This window comes from Phacochoerus africanus, chromosome 2, assembly GCF_016906955.1.
Source record: "Phacochoerus africanus isolate WHEZ1 chromosome 2, ROS_Pafr_v1, whole genome shotgun sequence".
NCBI classification, from domain to species: Eukaryota; Metazoa; Chordata; class Mammalia; order Artiodactyla; family Suidae; genus Phacochoerus; species Phacochoerus africanus.
The window spans coordinates 130,664,080-130,682,003 of NC_062545.1; the positions used below are offsets into that span (position 1 = coordinate 130,664,080).

Here is a 17,924-nt window from a genome sequence, read left to right on the forward strand (position 1 = left end):
GCAGCATATGGAAGTTCTCAGGCTAAGGGATTGAATTGGAGCTACAACTGATATCTACACCAAAGCCACAGCAATATCAGATGCAAGCCACATCTGTGACAGCTTGTGGCAACACCAGAACCTCAACTCCTGAGATAGGCCAGGGATTGAAGCTGCATCCTCACGACAAAACACCAGAACCTCAACTCCTGAGATAGGCCAGGGATTGAAGCTGCATCCTCACGACACTATGTCAGGTTCTTAATCTGCTAGGCCACAACAGGAACTTTAGAATTTTTCTATGTATAGTATCACGTCATCTGCAATAGTGACAGTTTTATTTCTTCCTTTCCAATTTGGATTCCTTTTATTTCTTTTTCTTGTCTGATTGCTGTGGCTAAGATTTCCAATACTATGTTGAATAAAAGTGCAAGAGTGAGCCGATCTCAGAGGAAATGTTTTCAGGTTTTCATTATTGAGCACGATGTTAGCTGCAGGCTTGTCATATGCGGCCTTATTACACTGAGGTATGTTTCCTCTATACCTGCTTTGTGGAAAGTTTTTATCATAAGTGGATGCTGAATTTGGTTACAAGCTTTTTTCTGCATGTACTGAAATGACCATATTTTTATTCACACATTTTTTTTTTGCTGACTTTCTCCACATCTTCCTTTAGTTCCTTTTCCATTTTTAAGACAGTTAAAAGTATATGTCCAATACATCTGCCTTTAGATCCTTTTCAGGGGTGGTTTCTATTGATTTTTTTTTTCCTTTGCATGGGCCATAATTTCATGTTTCTTTGTGTGCCTTGTGATTTTTTTTGTTGTTGAAAACTGGAGATTTGAACCAAACTATGGAGTCACTCTGGAAATCAGATTATTCCCTTTCTCCATGGTATGTTTTTTGTTATTCTTTTTTTAAAATTGTTTTTGTGTTTTGATTGTTGTAGGCTGTCTTTGTGCTGAGCATCAGATAGAGGTATAAAACTAAAGCATTCTCAAGTCCTTTCTGAGCCTTTCCCTGGGCATATGTGGTCGCTTTCTAATTTTCCTGTATATTTTGTTGTTTTTAAATGTCCCAGTCTTAAATGTCTGGCTCTCACAAGGGGAAAAGAGAAAAATGAAGTGGGGTGGTAGAGGGGAAAAGAGGTTCTGGCTCTTTAAAGCCCTGGAAGTCACTTGGCAGGATGGGAGGGACTTGAAGTACTGCAACGACAGCCACCTACTTCTTTGTCTACATTTCTGTGGTCAGATACAACAATTAGCAATCAGGACAGATTCCTGATATTTGGAAATCAGGTCCCATTTTGCCCACCCTGACTTCTGCAAGCCATGTGTAAGATGCTCCAGGACTAGTGCACAGTTGCATGCCACGTGGCTAGAGAAAAAGAATGTGTAGCTGCTACTGTGCTGAGAGCTGAAATTGAAATTAACTTCAATTTATCCTCCAAGTCTTCTTTGGAAGTGGCAAGTCATTCAATAGATTCCAAAGTTCCAAAACAGTTATTTTAGACAGATTCTTCCAATGCAATTGTTATCTAGGTGGGAAGACAGATTCCTGTCTTCTTCCCAGAATCCTCTCTCCATAATGATTTTCTAAAATACCAATTAATATCCTCATTCTCCTACTGAATGCTGTGTATATTTAAGCACATAGGAATCTGTTTTATTCTTGAATCCATTAAGATGCACACAAATTATCACCCTATAAACTTTTAATTTCAATTTTCTGAAAAATATAAACATGTAAAATATTAAACAGGAACTCTAGTAAAATCATATGAAATTATTTGCTCAACCAAAATTTGTAGAGTGCTTGCTAAAGCAAAATACTATGCTATGCACCACTCTTATTGTTTAAGGATGCTTGTTAGGATTAAACTGTACAACATATACTTCTATAGAAGTGCTATATTCAAAACCAGAGTTTTAGATTTATATACCTAGTCACATTTACTAAGTAATTATTTTGTATTAGGCTCTCAGCACCTTAAATGTTATTAACTCATTTAATCCTCACAATACATCTATGAGGGTAGTTACTATTATCATCGTTCTCTAATTTTCACATAAGAAAACTGAAGTTCCACAGATAGTAAATACCTCTAAACAAAGCTCTTGCTCTTAATCATGGCGATATTCTGCCAAAATAACTGTTCAGAGTTATTAGGAAAGGCAAACCTTATCTGTTGAGCATTAAGCTATGCCCCTATAATTTAAAACTGTTCTTCAAGGTTTGCTTACTTCCTTTTGTTTTGCTCACACTCGGGGAAACCTTACCAAGTCTCCTTTTCAGGACTTCTAAATGGCAGTTTCAGTAAAATTTTGTTACAGCCTTTGGTCAAAAACAACACAGTCTGATCCTTCTGCAATTTGTTAATCACTTTTGGAGTCCTTTTGCTGCATTAACCTTTTCACTTGCACATGAAAAGAATTATAATCTAATGACCAAATTTCTACCATATCGCCATTATTGAATGACTAGAATTTGAAGCCTTATTATAGACAGATACAATTATATTTTTTTTCTCTGCTGTCCTTCAAATTATTGCGAAAGCTCATTTTTTGTTCCAACTGAAAAAATACAATGTATGAAGAAAAAGCTAATCTTTTATCCCTTACCACCCCAATCCTACTCATTTAAGTATCCAACAAGTGCCCTTTATGTACCAAGGTAAGAGGATATACTCAATAGATATGTTCTTCTATACCATTCTCCACATATATAAGGATATGCGGTTTGTGTGTGTGCACATGTGCGTGCGCTTTTTAGGGCCACATCCACAACATATGGAGGTTCCCAGCCTAGGTGTCAAATCGGAGCTACAGCCACCAGCCGCAGCCATAGCCACGCCAGATCCGAGCAGCATCTGTGACCTACACCACAGCTCACAGCAATGCTGGATCTGTAACCTACTGAGCGAGGCCAGGGATCAAACATACAACCTCATGGTTCCTAGTCAGATTCGTTTCTGGTGCACCACGAAGGGAACTCCGGATATACAGTTTTTTGTTTGTTTTTATGGAAATAGACACATATAATACACATCAACCTGCAACTTTCTTTTTATCACATAACATGTACATACAGGTTATTTCTCATAGATATAACTCTTCCTTTTTTCATGCATAGACTTACAGCCATAGTTACTTAATTTAAAATAACTGGGATAGCATTCATGCTGTGGGGGGGTGGATGCTTTATTTCCTTTTACTTTGCTACCCTTATTTTCCCTTCCTCTTCACCTTCCTCATACATTAACCCCCTGCTGTGGGGAACATGTTAACAACTGGCATTTCTTGTTCTTCCCATGGTCATAATCTTAAGTGCACCCATACTCACTCACATATTTATGGGTTTTGTTCACTTCTTTTAAAATGAGATGTTATCATACACCTTTTCTCAGTCAGCACCATCTCACGGAAATTCTTCTAAGTCATCTGCAATATATTCCATGGTATAAATGCCCCCAAATTGAGTCAACCATTCCCCTATAGATGAGCAATCATTTGTTTCTACTATTTTATGCCTACTCACAATGGTTCAATAAATATCCTTGACCATGTATCCTGACGTATTGTTTTCATTTTCAGGTCAGGAATGGAATCGGTAGGTCAAAGGATTAAAATATTTCTTATTTTCATAAATATTGACAGACTGTTTTCCCAAAAGCTTATAATAATTTACATTTCTACTGACAATGATAGAACCCTTTCCTCCATATTCCCACCAGCAATCTTTTTTAACTGCTCTTAGTTTGAACAATAAAACTCCTATCTCATTGTTACTGTAATAACAGTGAGTTTGAACTCATCATTCTTTTTTTGGCAGGGGCGGCCATTTGAATTTGCTTTCTTCTGAAGGGTCTATTCATATTTTTCGCCTGTTTTTTCGATTGGATAGTTGTTTTGTTGTTGTTGTTGTTTTGTCAATATGAAAGACTTCTGGAGTTCCCATCGTGGCGCAGCAGAAACAAATCCAACTAGGAACCATGAGCTTGCGGGTTCGATTCCTGACCTCGCTCAGTGGGTTAAGGATCTGGCTTTGCCATGAGCTGTGGTATAGGTCACAGATGCAGGTTGGATCCAGAATTGATGTGGCTGTGGTGTAGGCTGGCAGCTATAGCTCCCATTCAACTCCTAACCTGGGAACCTCCGTATGCCATGAGTGAAGCCATAAAAAAAAGAAACAAAGACAGACAGACTTCTTAGTATATTATAAACATTGGGAGTTCCCGTCGTGGCGCAGTGGTTAACGAATCCGACTAGGAACCATGAGGTTGAGGGTTCGGTCCCTGCCCTTGCTCAGTGGGTCAAGGTTCCGGCGTTGCCGTGAGCTGTGGTGTAGGTCGCAGACACAGCTCGGATCCGGCATTGCTATGGCTCTGGCGTAGGCTGGCAGCTGCAGCTCCGATTCGACCCCTAGCCTGGGAACCTCCATGTGCCGCAGGAGTGGCCCAAGAAATGGCAAAAAGACCAAAAAAAAAAAAAGTATATTATAAACATTGGCCCTTTATCTGCCATATGCTTTGAAAATACTTTCTCCCTAATCTATTAACTTTTTTCTAGGTTAAAAGACTTTTTTTTTTTTTTTTTTTTAGCAGTTTTAGGTTTACAGAAAAATTGAGTTCCCGTCGTGGCTCAGTGGTTAACAAATCTGACTAGGGACCATGAGGTTGCGGGTTTGATCAGTAGGTTAAGGATTGGGCATTGCATGAGCTGTGTTGTAGATCGCAGACGCGGCTCGGATCCCACGTTGCCTTCAGCCTCTTTTCCTCTCTTGAGTTTCCCGTATTACTAACATCTTGCATTACGGTGCTACATGTGTTACAATTGATGAGCCAATATTGATATATTATTACTAACTAAAGTCCATAGTTCACAATAAGGCTTTTTGTTTTTCACAGTTCTTTGAATTTTGACAAGTATATAATGCCATGCAACCACTATGGTATCATAAAAAATAATTTTACTGCCTTAAAAACATCCCCTATAATCTACCTAGATATCCCTTGTTCCCTCCCCATGAAGCCTCGGCAACCACTGTTCTTTTTATGTCTCCATTGCCTTGCCTTTCTCAGAGAGTCATATAGTGGGAATCATGCACATTGGCTCTTTTCCCTTAGTAATACGCATTGTTTCCTCCATTTTTTTTTTTTCCCATGACTTGATACCTCATTTCTTTGCAGTGCTGAGTAATATTCCATCATCTGGATGTACCATCAATTACACATTTAGGTACTGAAAGATATCTTGTTTGCTTCCAAATTTTGGCAAATATGAATAAAGGTGCTATAAATATTTTGAGCATAGATTTTTGTGTGCATATAGTTTTCAACTTCTTTGGGTACATACCAAGAAGTGTGACTGATCAATGCCAACTTTCCCCTCATCTTGGATTCTCCCAAGAATCCATCCATTCCAACCCTTACCTGTAAGTATTTCAAAGTATAAAGTCCAACTTCCTCTGTTAGAACTGCAGCAAAGCCTGAGGCCTCTCCTGAACCCTCTCTAGATCCTGACTGTCTGCTGACTCATAGCTACCACTGCCGCTTTTTTTCTAATTCTTGAAATAAAGAAAGGGGTGACATTTAATCTTTATTTCCAGGACACTGCAAGGTATGAAATTCCACACAGAAATAAGAAACCCACTGAGAAAAGCCATTTACAGTGACCATTTACAGTCCTGATGGGGAGACAGCTATTTTTCAGTTTTTCTGGAGGAATGTCAAGTCCTCTTTCCTTAAGACAAATGAACCTGTGCCTAGAGAGCAACTTTGAAGTTAATAATGATACCAGATTTGGAAGAATTCTAGAGACTCACTGAAAGGAGAAACTTCATATATAGTATGTACAGTTTAGAATTGTTCAAGTACAGTTTCCTTATAAAAGTGCTACAGGAGCTCCCACTGTGGTGAAATGGGATCCGCAGCATCTTGGGAGCACTGGTTCGATTGCCCACCCGGCACAGTGAGTTATGGATCTGGCATTGCCACAGTTGTGGCTTAGATATGATCACTGGCCTGGGAGCTCCACATACCATGGGGCAGTCAAAAAAAAAAAAAAAAGTGCTACAACAACAAATCACATTTAAAGAGTTCTCAGTAGAGAAACAGACAAACCACACAGTACATGTTTAGTATAACAAATTCATGCCTCAGCTGTACAGCCTAAAAGTTAATGGTCCCAGGAATGCCATCCTGAACTTGGAACAGCTTTCAGAGGTAGTTTCTGGAATAATATTTTGATATTCTTCTTCCTCTATGGTAAACATTTCTCAATCAAGCTTAATGAAGCTTTGTATACAGACTCATTTTCATGGTTTTATAAAGATTTTATTTTGTCCAAACTACTATATTCTTCAATTACACCAAGTGTCTCAGTTCCACCTAGCTTCTCAGCAGCCTGGAAGATAGCCGAAATGGCATCCAGAATAACCAGGGTAATTTTACTATTGTTTGTAGCTAAGAGGTTCATGAACGATTCTGTTATGCCACAATAAACGATCTGTTACATGATCTATTCAACTGTTCCACCACTTTTATAGTCAGTCACAGGCCAAAGAGCTTCCTTTTGTGTCTTAGTCTGCCTTTGCAAGAATGCCTAAGAGGAATGGGACTAATCCATGATTCACAACTTGCTGTATCTAGTGCTGGCAGCCAGCTACAATATTTAACATTGTCCACATATCTGCTAATAGTTCTGGAGCATCATGATGCAAGGGACAAACTTAAGTAGGAAGAATTTTCTCAACAGCCTCTAACAGGGGTGCACAACTCTTGTTGCAACCAAAGTCTGAAAGTGTCCAGGTAAGGTGTTACAAGTACCCACATGCTAAAGATGAAATGTTAAGAACTGCAAGAAGACTCACTAGTGGATCAACCACACCATACTTAATAACCAAGTCTTAGAAAAATGAACCATCACCTGCAGTGTTTCCTAGAGCGCATACAGCTTCTTCACTGATGTAGTAAGCATGGAAATACCAACAGAGGAATGAATGCTGGGACAGCACCTCCATCTACCATGACCCCAGTCTGTTCACATGTCCTGGAAGCAATGTTAGTGAGCACCCAAGCAGATTCACACTGAACAGGACTACATTCAGTTCTGCCCAAGAAGGACATAAATTTTGGAATTAAACCAGCCTAGATGATGTTGTCTATGGGGGGCTGTTTTGCCTAGAGGGCAGTTTCCCAGCAGCTTGAGTAACCTGGAGCTGGCTCTCCAAACTGTTGCTAAGAATGCCTTAGACAGTGTCATCAACAGACCAATTTACAGCACTCTATTCCAGTTTCTCGGCAGTGGAGAAGCAGCAGCACCAATAAACAAGCTTACAGCTTTCCTTTTCAGCACCTGGTCATCCTTCCTAGCTTTCCTCAGCTCCACATTAACTTGTATTCCTCATGGCCTCATTTCTATACTCTTGGCCCCTTGTTCTTGAATCTGTTAAAGCAGGCGGCTGGTGAATTAGCATTCTCCTAGATGGACATGGTAATGAGAAAACAGTAGAAAGCTACAGACCTGGCTCAGGTTTCCACAGGAGGCTAAGCAAACCCTATAGCTTCTTAAGAAAATCTGGGGCTAGGAATGGAAGCAAGCTGAGTATTTCTCAGATTTCTAGATATTCTCTAAGGATGTGATTTCCCCTGACTCTACAACCTCCTGGCACACTGTGCCCCAAATGATCTTCCCCACCATCCTGTAAAACACTAGACATTCTCACCATGAGAGTAACGCATCTGAGTCAGCTGTAACTTCATAGTGCCCCCTATTAAAGGCACATGCTACTGGGAAGGATAGAGGGACACACTATCATGAATAGAAAAGGGATTGGGGGAGTTCCCTTCGTGGCGCAGTGGTTAACGAATCCGACTAGGAACCATGAGGTTGCGGGTTCGGTCCCTGCCCTTGCTCAGTGGGTTAACGATCCGGCATTGCCGTGAGCTGTGGTGTAGGTTGCAGATGCGGCTCGGATCCCGCGTTGCTGTGGCTCTGGCATAGGCCGGTGGCTACAGCTCCGATTCGACCCCTAGCCTGGGAACCTCAATATGCCGCGGGAGCGGCCCAAGAAATAGCGACAAGACAAAAGACAAAAGACAAAAAAAAAAAAAAGAAAAGATTGGAGAAATCATTCTATGTGGGTAAGATCGTGATCAGGTATCAGAGAAAATAATAAGAGATAACACGTATGTAGCATTTATTACCTGCTAAGCACTCTTCTAAGTACGTTATATTTACTTACTCATTTAGTACTCCCAACAACTCTGAGGTAGGTATCATTATCCCCATTTTACAAATAGATTACCGAAGCACAGAGAGATAAAGAAACTAGCCCAGGATCTAGAGAAATCTGAGAAATAAACCATAATTTTTTGGGCATGACCACAACATGCAAAAGTTCCTGGACCAGGGATTGAACCCAAGCCACAACAGCAACAATATCAAATCCTAAAACCCTGGACCACCAGGGAACTCCAAACCATACTTTTTTTTTTTTCTGTCTTTTTAGGGCCGCACCCACGACATATGGAGGTTCCCAGGCTAGGGGTTGAATCAAGCTGTACGCGCTGGCCTACGTCACACCAACATCAGATCCAAGACATGCCTGCAACCTACACCAGAGCTCACAGCAACGCCGTATCCTTAACCCACTAAGTGATGCCAGAAATCAAACCTACGTCCTCATGGATGCTAGTCACATTTGTTTCCGCTGAGCCACAATGAGAACTCCAAAACCATACTAGGGCTGAACCCATGGCATATGGAGGTTCCCAGGCTAGGGGTCGAATCAGAGCTGTAGCCGCTAGGCTGCACAACCACAACAAGGTGGGATCCTTAACCATTGAGTGAGGCCAGGAAGTGAACCTACATCCTCATGGATACTAGTCAGATTTGTTTTCATTGAGCCACAAGGGGAGCTCCTCCAAAACCATCCTTTTAATCACTATACTTCACCACCTTTCATCTAGGAAGGAGATGGGGTGTTAAAGAGGAAAGTCTAGGGTCCCTCTGGTATTATACCCTAAAATACACCCTCTCTACTGAATGCAACTCTTTTAACACCTCTATTAAAAAGAGGAGTTCCCATCGTGGCACAGGGGAAATGAATCTGACTAGGAACCATGAGGTTGCAGGTTCAATCCCTGGCCTTGCTCAGTGGGTTAAGGATCTGGCATTGCCGTGAGCTGTGGTGTAGGTTGAAGACACAGCTCCTATCCCGCATTGCTGTGGCTCTAGGGTAGGCCAGCAGCTACAGCTCAGATTTGACCCCTAGCCTGGGAACATCCATATGCCGCGGGTACGGCTCTGGAAAAGACAAAAAGACCAAAAAAAAAAATTAATTAATTTAAAATAAATAAATAATAGAAATTTTCTAAAAGAAAAAAAGTAAAGGAAAAAAATTGCACATAGCAGCAAATACTCATATAGAGGTGATACACATACTCCTGGCACAGAGAAACATAAACTCATATTCTCTGAAGGAATAAGTAGAACTGAGTTTTAAGATCACTAAAACACACATCTTTGTTTATACAAGATTTTGCTATTTCTAACAATGCTTTTTTTTGCTAAGGAATGTTCCCATGGACAGCTGTCCAAGTGGTATGTGAGATCTGGTAGGTCCCATATGCAGCTTTCATACTCTCTGGATATGAGCAAGGAATTCATAGCCAGATAGATGGGTATGTAGCTCTAATGCTTCCCTTCTCCCTGCAAAAAGATGGGTTCTGTAGACAGGATCCTGTGAGAAAAGATGAAAGATGGATTTACTGGAATAGAATCTGAAGACTCCTGCCATTCCCACAATCACTTCTAAAAAGCCAACCACGAGTGATTCCTTGATCCTAATTTGCCATGTTTTGTCATTTAACCCTGTTTACCAGGCCCCATCTGACCAGACCCCAAGCAAAGCAAGCATATTCATATAGGCAAAAGAGAGGCTGTCAACCATTAGATGACCCCAAAGAGGAATGCTCATAACGTTATGGCAAATTGGATAAAGATCAATGGACAGGATCAAATCTCTTGGGGAGCTCTGAATGGGAGAGAGGGAGCTGCCGTTGGCCTCCTACAGTTGCTGCTGAATTCTGAGCAGTAATGAATAATGTTCCACTGTCATGTGGGCTGGCTGTGTGACTGCAGTTTCCAGCTTCCTATTTCCTCACATAGCCTCACGTTCATGACCCATCACATGAGACAACCTGATCACCACCCTTCCATGCAGCTTGAAAAAGCCCGATCATGATGGCAAATTCAATTGTCAACAGCAACGAGCACAAAGGAGAATCACTGAGCAGCAGTCACATGACAAGTGTACTTGTTAGCAGTTTGCCCAGCAGCTGGTCGGGACAGAGACAATGAGGACAGGACCATGGAAAATAGTCTGATTAACAGGGGCAAGGAAGTCTTTGTTTATTCACAGGCAGAATCCAGGAGGGATAAGCTGTTTCACTGCCCTCAGGAGAGGATATAAGATAAAGGGACATTGCAGAGCCAGGAGAAGGCCTTCATTCCATCAGACAGAATTTCCAAGAGCTAGGGTATCTGTAACAATTGAGGCAAATCATCTGGAAATCTTTCCATTCCTAATAATTAAAGAACTATAAGACAGGGGTTAGCAAAGTTTTTCTATTAAGAGCCAAATAGCAAATATTTTAGGCTTTGTGGGCCATATGGTCTCTGTCACAACTACCCAACTCTAGCTTTGCAGTAAAAAGCATCCATAAACATTACATAAACAAGTGGGCATGGCTATATTCCAGTAAAACTCTACTAAATCAGGCAGTGCCCAGCTTTGGCCGACGGGCCATAGTCTGTCATCCCTAGCTGTAGGGCAAAAGCCCTTTTAAGAGCCAACATCTTCAAAAATAGTTTTGAAGTTTGTGGGTTCCAAAAGGAAAAAGAAGCAAAATTTAAAAGTCCTGCATACATGAACAGCCTTCTGAAATATACTAAAATAATTTATCATCAAAAATAAAGTGGAAATACATGGATAGATCACCTTGACCTATTTTCTTACTGTAACTGATATTGTACCAAAGTTAAAGTCACTCAATAAGCTCAACATCGAAGAGACATCAGTCAGAACAAGCGTAGCTGAGTTACAGAAGCAAATCCCCAAAGCATAGTGGCTTAAAACAACAGACATTTATTTCTGGCTCATGCTTCGTGTGGTCAGCAGGGAGTCTTGATGGTTGCAGCTTCTCTGATAGAACTACAGATCCCCAGCGTTACTTATCTTGGTGCCAGAAGGAAACAGGGCTTTGGAAGATTATGCTCCAGCAACTGAAAGCTCAGACATCATATCTCCCTAAAATATACTAGACAGAGTTCATCATATGTCCTCACCTCACACAATGAGACCAGGAAGGGAAATTCTAACATACAAGAGGAGATGAAGAGCCATGAATATTTAGTGAGCAGTATGAATGATTATCATAGTGAAGCCTCAGCCACTTTTACCTCAATGATCATAAAATGAAACTTTCTTATTAAAAAAACATTTCTGATACATTGGTTAGTGAGAAAGTAAGTCAACTTCATTTACATTAAACTTCAAATTGGAGTTCCCATTGTGGCTCAGTGGGTTAAGGACCCCACATTGCTTCTGTGAGGATGTGGATTCAATCCCTGACGTTGCTCAGTGGGTTGCCACAGGCTGCAGCATAGGCTGTGGCTGTAGCTCTAATTTGACCTCTGGCCTGGGAACATCTATGTGCCGCAAGTGTATCCATGAAAAGAAAAAAAAAAAAAAAAGGCTTCAAATTGTTTGACTTAGTCTTCTTTAGTGTCTAAGGATTTTGTTCTTTTTTTTTTTTTTTTCCTTTTAGGGCCACATCTGTGGCATATGGATATTCCCAGGCTAGGAGTCGAATCAGATTTGCAGTGGACTGCTTCCACCACAGCCACAGCAATGCCAGATCCAAGCTGCGCCTGTGACCTATGCTGCAGGTCGTGGCAATGCCAGATTCTTAACCCACTGAGTAAGGCCAGGAATTGAACCTGCATCTTCATGGATACTAGTCCGGTTCTTAACCCACTGAGCCACAATGGGAACACCTATGTCTAAGGATTTTGCAATAGCAGGACCTGGGGTCAAAATTATGAGTATCAATTCTTGATGTCCACATTGATAGATGCAGAAAATACAGGAGACAGTGTTTACTGACTATGGGATGTAATCAGTAACTGCATGGGGAGCAGGGCTCATCCAGGAAGTTTGGGAAACAGGATACACAGAGCACTTTTGCCACAGCCCACTCTGGGACCAGGATGTATTTCATCACTCCTTAGTTCCCTACTGCAGTCTTCTGGGTCCGCTCTGATGGTATAGGCAGGTGCTGTTAATGTTCTATGCCTATATACATTTGCACTCTTTTACCATTTTCATGCACACCAGGCAGCTAGTGTGCTTTAACTTCCAAAAGTCAGCATCTGTGTCTCTCTGTTTCTTTTTTTGGAGGACTGCCCTCAGGTTACTGGAATTCCTTTTGAGAGCCAGATGTTTTTAGGAGGCAGTCTTTACCAGTGATTGATGAGTGCAGGAAAATTCAGTACATTCTCAGTTAGGAAAACTCTATACTCTGTCTTCAGAGCACCTCTGCGGAGCTGCTTGGCGTCCTCCTTCCCTTGCTGCTCTCATTTCCCCACCCCACCTACCACTTGTTTCCCAGCAATACTTCCAGATAAATGACTTTCCCATAATTCTTTATCTCAGGGCCTATTACTAAGGAAGCCAGACTGGAAACAGCCCAGCCATAGCTCCAGGATAGAAAGGCTATGCCGTGCTACAACAGACAGGGGCCAGGATTTGGACAAAGAACACTCCAAAGTTCCAGCTCTACAACTTATTGGATCACAGCAGTCTTTATCAACCCTTCTAAAATGTAGAAATAATGGTACATACCACAACAATTTTGTGGCAAATACATGCAATGATGACAATACACATGAAAGCACTTTGAAACGAGAACACTACACTGCAAAGTTAGCTCATTTAAGACAGGTGTTTCTCAACTTCTAATCCCTCCCCCAATATGTAAATTGACTATGCTCCCACCTGTCTACAAATAGAAACAAACAGAAAGCAGCGGTTCTTAGAGTTTAGCATACATCATAATCACCTGGAGGACTGTTAAAAAAAGTTTGATGGGCCTCATCCCCAGAATTTTTGATTCAATAGGTATGGGGTAGAGCCATTAATCTGCATTTCTAACAAGTTCCCAGGTAGTATTAACGCTGTTAATTTGGAGACCTTATTTTGAGAAGGAAAACATCAGCCACCTGCATAGGATGAAATTGATAGAAGCTTACAGTAGTTCTACCTCACCATAGAGGGGATTTCTAGGAGACAAAGACTAAGCTTTAAAAAAAAAAAACCTCATTGTGGTAGTTCCCACTGCAGCTCAGCAGTAACAAAACCGACTAGTATCCATGAGGATGTGGGTTCCATCCTTGGCCCCACTCAGTGGGTTAGACGATCTGGTGTTGCGGCGAGCTGTGGTGTAGGTCACAGACATGGCTTGGATCTGGCTTGTCGGTGGTGTAGGCCAGCAGCTGCAGATCTGACTCAGCCTCTAGCCTGGGAATTTCCATATGCTGCAGGTGCGGCCCAAAAAAGAAAAAAAATTGTGGTATTTTTCTCTCCCATGCCATGGATGTCTTCATCTTGTGAAATAAACATGTGCAAGCAAAGCTGGCTGTAAAGAAAATTCCTGTAGAGGAAACTCTATATCCCATCACAATCCCATACTAATTTGCATTTAGGAAAGAAAGAAAGGAAGAGAGAAAGTGATTCAGAGTTTCCAGTCTAGTGCCATGATAGATGTTAAAGTAACAACTTATTCGCTACGGAAATGTACCTGGTAATTTCCAAAGCACTTTTCATGTATTAATAATGGTGCAGGAGTTCCCGTCGTGGCGCAGCGGTTAACAAATCCGACTAGGAACCATGAGGTTGCGGGTTCGGTCCCTGCCCTTGCTCAGTGGGTTAACGATCCGGCGTTGCCGTGAGCCCTGGTGTAGGTTGCAGACGCGGCTCAGATCCCGCGTTGCTGTGGCTCTGGCGTAGGCCCGTGGCTACAGCTCTGATTCGATCCCTAGCCTGGGAACCTCCATATGCCGGGGAGCGGCCCAAGAAATAGCAACAACAACAAAAAAGACAAAAGACAGAAAAAAAAAAAAATAATGGTGCAGAGAAACAATCCAACTAGAATCCATGAGGATGCAGGTTCGATCCATGGCCTCAGTACACTGGGGATCCAGAGTTGCCTCGAGCTGTGGTGTCGGTCACAGACATGGCTTGGATCTCACGTTGCTGTGGTTGTGGTGTAGGCTGGCAGCTGTACTTCCGATTCAACCCCTAGCCTGGGAACTTCCATATGCTACAAGTGTGGCACTAAAAAAAGAAAAAAGTAATAATAATTTACTCCTCACAATAACCCATGAAGTAAATATTATTATCATCTCCATTTTACAGATGAGGGAATTAAATCAGAGGGAGGTCCAGAAAGTTGCCAAGACTCATACAGTTAGTAAATGTCAGAGGCGGGGATCAAACCTAAGCAGGGTGGCACTACAGTCCATAATCTTGACCAAAAACAACACTGAACAATGGTTTATTGAAAAGAAAAAAAAAAAAAAAAAACGCTTTCCAGTTTACAAAATTCTAACTCTATGACCTTTCTTCTTATTGGTTCCCTTTATATATATATATACCTTCCATTCCTATGTGGGTCATATGATAAAGAATGGAGCTATGCCAAAGCGCAGGCATACAGCTCCCGAGAAGCTTGCCAGGGTAGTTTTCTCTGCATGTGGGTAATAACTCATAAAGCTGGATTGTGATACAATCCTACATACAACTAATAAATAGGGCATACATGCAACTTGAATGGTACCAAAGAGTACACATACTGAAACCGCACTGATCTACTCTATTTTGAAGTGTTCTCCACGACATATCGATCTGTTAAAGAAATGTCCTTTTTCACTTTCAGTGTATTTTATAAATTTAACACAAAGAAAGAACAAACTGAAATGCATTTCTATAGCTAGAAACCAGCCCCGGGCTGGATGTTAGAAAAAGTTAATAGGACACTGACAGCTGCAAGTCAGAATAAGAAGGGAAGGTTGAAAACAAAGTCTGGCAGTGCTGTGTCTGGCCTGCCTACCCTCTCTTAAATTCAGCTATTAGGTAGCAACATTATTTTGCCTCTCAAGATCTCAGAGCATTCACTGGAAAAAAGCCCCAGGTAAGAACTTTAAAATATATTTTAATAAAGCACAAGTGGGACTTCTGAGGTGCTGGCAACATTCTATTTCATGATCTGAATGCTGGTTATGTGAGTATGCTCAGCTTGTAAAAGTTTAGGTGCATAGAAAATTTGAGGAGTTCCCGTCATGGTGCAGCGGAAACGAATCTGACTAGGAACCATGAGGTTGCGGGTTCGATTCCCCTTGCTCAGTGGGTTGAGGATCCTGAGTTGCCATTAGCTATGGTGTAGGTTGCAGACGCAGCTCGGACCTGGCATTGCTGTGGCTCTGGCATAGGCCGGCAGCAACAGCTCCAATTCGATCCCTAGCCTGGGAACCTCCATAGGCCTCGGATGCAGCCCAAAAAGCACAAAAAGACAAAAAAAAAATAAATTTTTTAAAAAAAGAAAATTTGAGCCGTTCACTTTTTTAATTTGTTTTTATTTTTTTGTTTTTTTAGAGCCACACCTGTGGCATATGGAAGTTCCCAGGCTAGGGGGCAGAATCAGAGCTGCAGCTACTGGCCTACACCACAGCCACAGCCACATCAGATTGGAGCCATGTCTGTGACCTACACTGCAGCTCATGGCAATGCTGGATCCTTAACCCACTAACTGAAGCTAGGAATCAAACCACATCCTCATGGATATTAGTAGGGTTCATTATTGCTGAGCCACAACAGGAACTCCAAGCTATTCACTTATAATATGTGCAATTTTTCATATGTATATTTCAATTTAAACAGTTTTCAAGAGTTCCCCTTAAACAGCAGAAACAAATCTGACTAGCATCCATGAGGATGCAAGTTTGATCCCTGGCCTCGCTCAGTGGGTCAGGAATCTGGCATTGCCGTGAGCTGTGGTGTAGGTCACAGATGCAGCTCGGGGTCTACACTGCTGTGGCTGTGGCGTAGGCACCAGCTGCAGCTCTGGTTTGACCCCCAGCCTGGGAACTTCCACATGCTGTGGGTGTGGCCCTGAAAAGCAAAAAAAAAAAAAAAAAAAGTTTCCAAAAGAGTAGTTCTGTTTCCTTACCAGCAAAACATAATGATACGCATCTGCTAAAGAATCTTTACACCACCCGGGTTCTTCTACTGCAGAAGCTTGTTCATGACACAAAGGAGGGGTTGTGAACAGAGGCTGGGGTGACAGTGAGGGCTTCAGAGGCCTTCCTCAACACTGGCCTATTTAGGCAGAGTGACATCACAGCAGGCAAAGAAGAAGAACATTTCCTCAATAGCTTTCAGCTTCCTCTTTGTCCTCATGTCCACACTCCCTTCTTCCAAAAAGGTCCCCTGTCCACCCCCACCAACAAATTACATAAAAAAAACAGAAGTCCCAGGAGTTGAACCCCTAGATTCAGCGATGCCCTGGGTTGACTATCAGAAGGAAACCTGAGCAGGCCCCTATGGTACTAAAGGGATAAAAGAACACCACAGATCTAAGGCACCCACACACGACACATAGTACACACTCAATTACCACTGATTGAGTAAGAGAAAAAATAATCTTTGCACCCCATCCAGAACACACACAATAAATGTATGCTGAATAAAATTCAACAATGAATGTTGTCTAGGTCGTCCCTGTGGGCTGCTTGCATTAATTCCACATAAGTGATCTTCAGCCAAGATGAACATCAGCTCAGTATCCTCCATGTAGTGCTGTTTCCACATTTTTTTTAATGTGTTGACCAGGCTCTTTACCACCTTCTCTAATGGGGCCAGGGCGGCAAGCACTCTGAGAGGCAGTCTGTGGGGCATAGCTACTTCAAGTTGTTGGAATTGCTAATACCAATTTTATATAAGAAGAAAACAAGCCTAGAGATTGGAGTTTCTGTTTTTAACTCTCATTCCTGCCTAAGTGGAAAAAGTTTTCCTGCAACCATGCTGCTAGGAGCCAATTTCCTGTTTCTAATATTGTTTAGTCTGAATGGGTCTCAAGAGACTAATCTTAATGTGGGAGAAGCAGATGAGCTGGGCCTCCCCAAGACAGTTCTGACTTCATAGTGGGGCCCCACCAGCCCATGTCATTCTCAGCAATTCAAGGTCTAGTTAAAGAGATCAGTTTTGTGTTGATCTGAACAGCATCTGCGTCATGCATCCCCCAGCAGGGGCCTTCCTCCTTCGAGCCATACTTCCCTCCTCAAGCCCTGAAGACTGTGTAGTTTGCAGAGACAGCTGTCTGTTAAAACTAGAAGACCTCTAACCATGCTCGTCTCCTAGCACTCCTTGTGCCTCAGCCCCTTACATCAAGTCGCCCCAACCAAATAACAAGGCATGGCTCCAGCCTTAGCCAACAGCCCTGGAACAAAGGTGTTTCTTGGAGTTGTCACAGCCACTTTAATAAAGTGCAGCAAAAGACCAAAAAATAAGATGATGGAAGAGAGACCTGACAGTGATGAGCATTCGGCTCAACAATTACTTGCCAGTGATAGCTAAGAGATGCTCTGACACAAACATGGATAGCCACTCAGGAACCTGGGACTGATTTTCACTGAAGCATGGTTAATAAGGCTCTAAAAACCCTAACAGAGCTGAGGAACACCTAAGAGATTCATTCCACATAGAAGACACTGAACAGATGAGGTTTATCTTCGCTGAAAAATAAACACTTTGAAATTAAAGTTGGTGGAATTTAGGACAAAACTAGAAAAAAATGTAGGATTTCATTTGATTCAAAAACATAT

The 17,924-nt window shown here is 41.8% G+C and overlaps 1 protein-coding gene and 1 pseudogene across 1 annotated transcript in view; both read right to left on the minus strand.

Moving 5' to 3' along the window:
- STARD9 (StAR related lipid transfer domain containing 9) overlaps positions 1-17,924 on the minus strand; it is a 145,405-nt gene that overhangs the window by 94,449 nt on the left and 33,032 nt on the right. The gene's annotated exons all lie outside the window — the stretch shown is intronic.
- LOC125119505 (importin subunit alpha-1-like) lies at positions 6,149-6,817 on the minus strand (annotated as a pseudogene).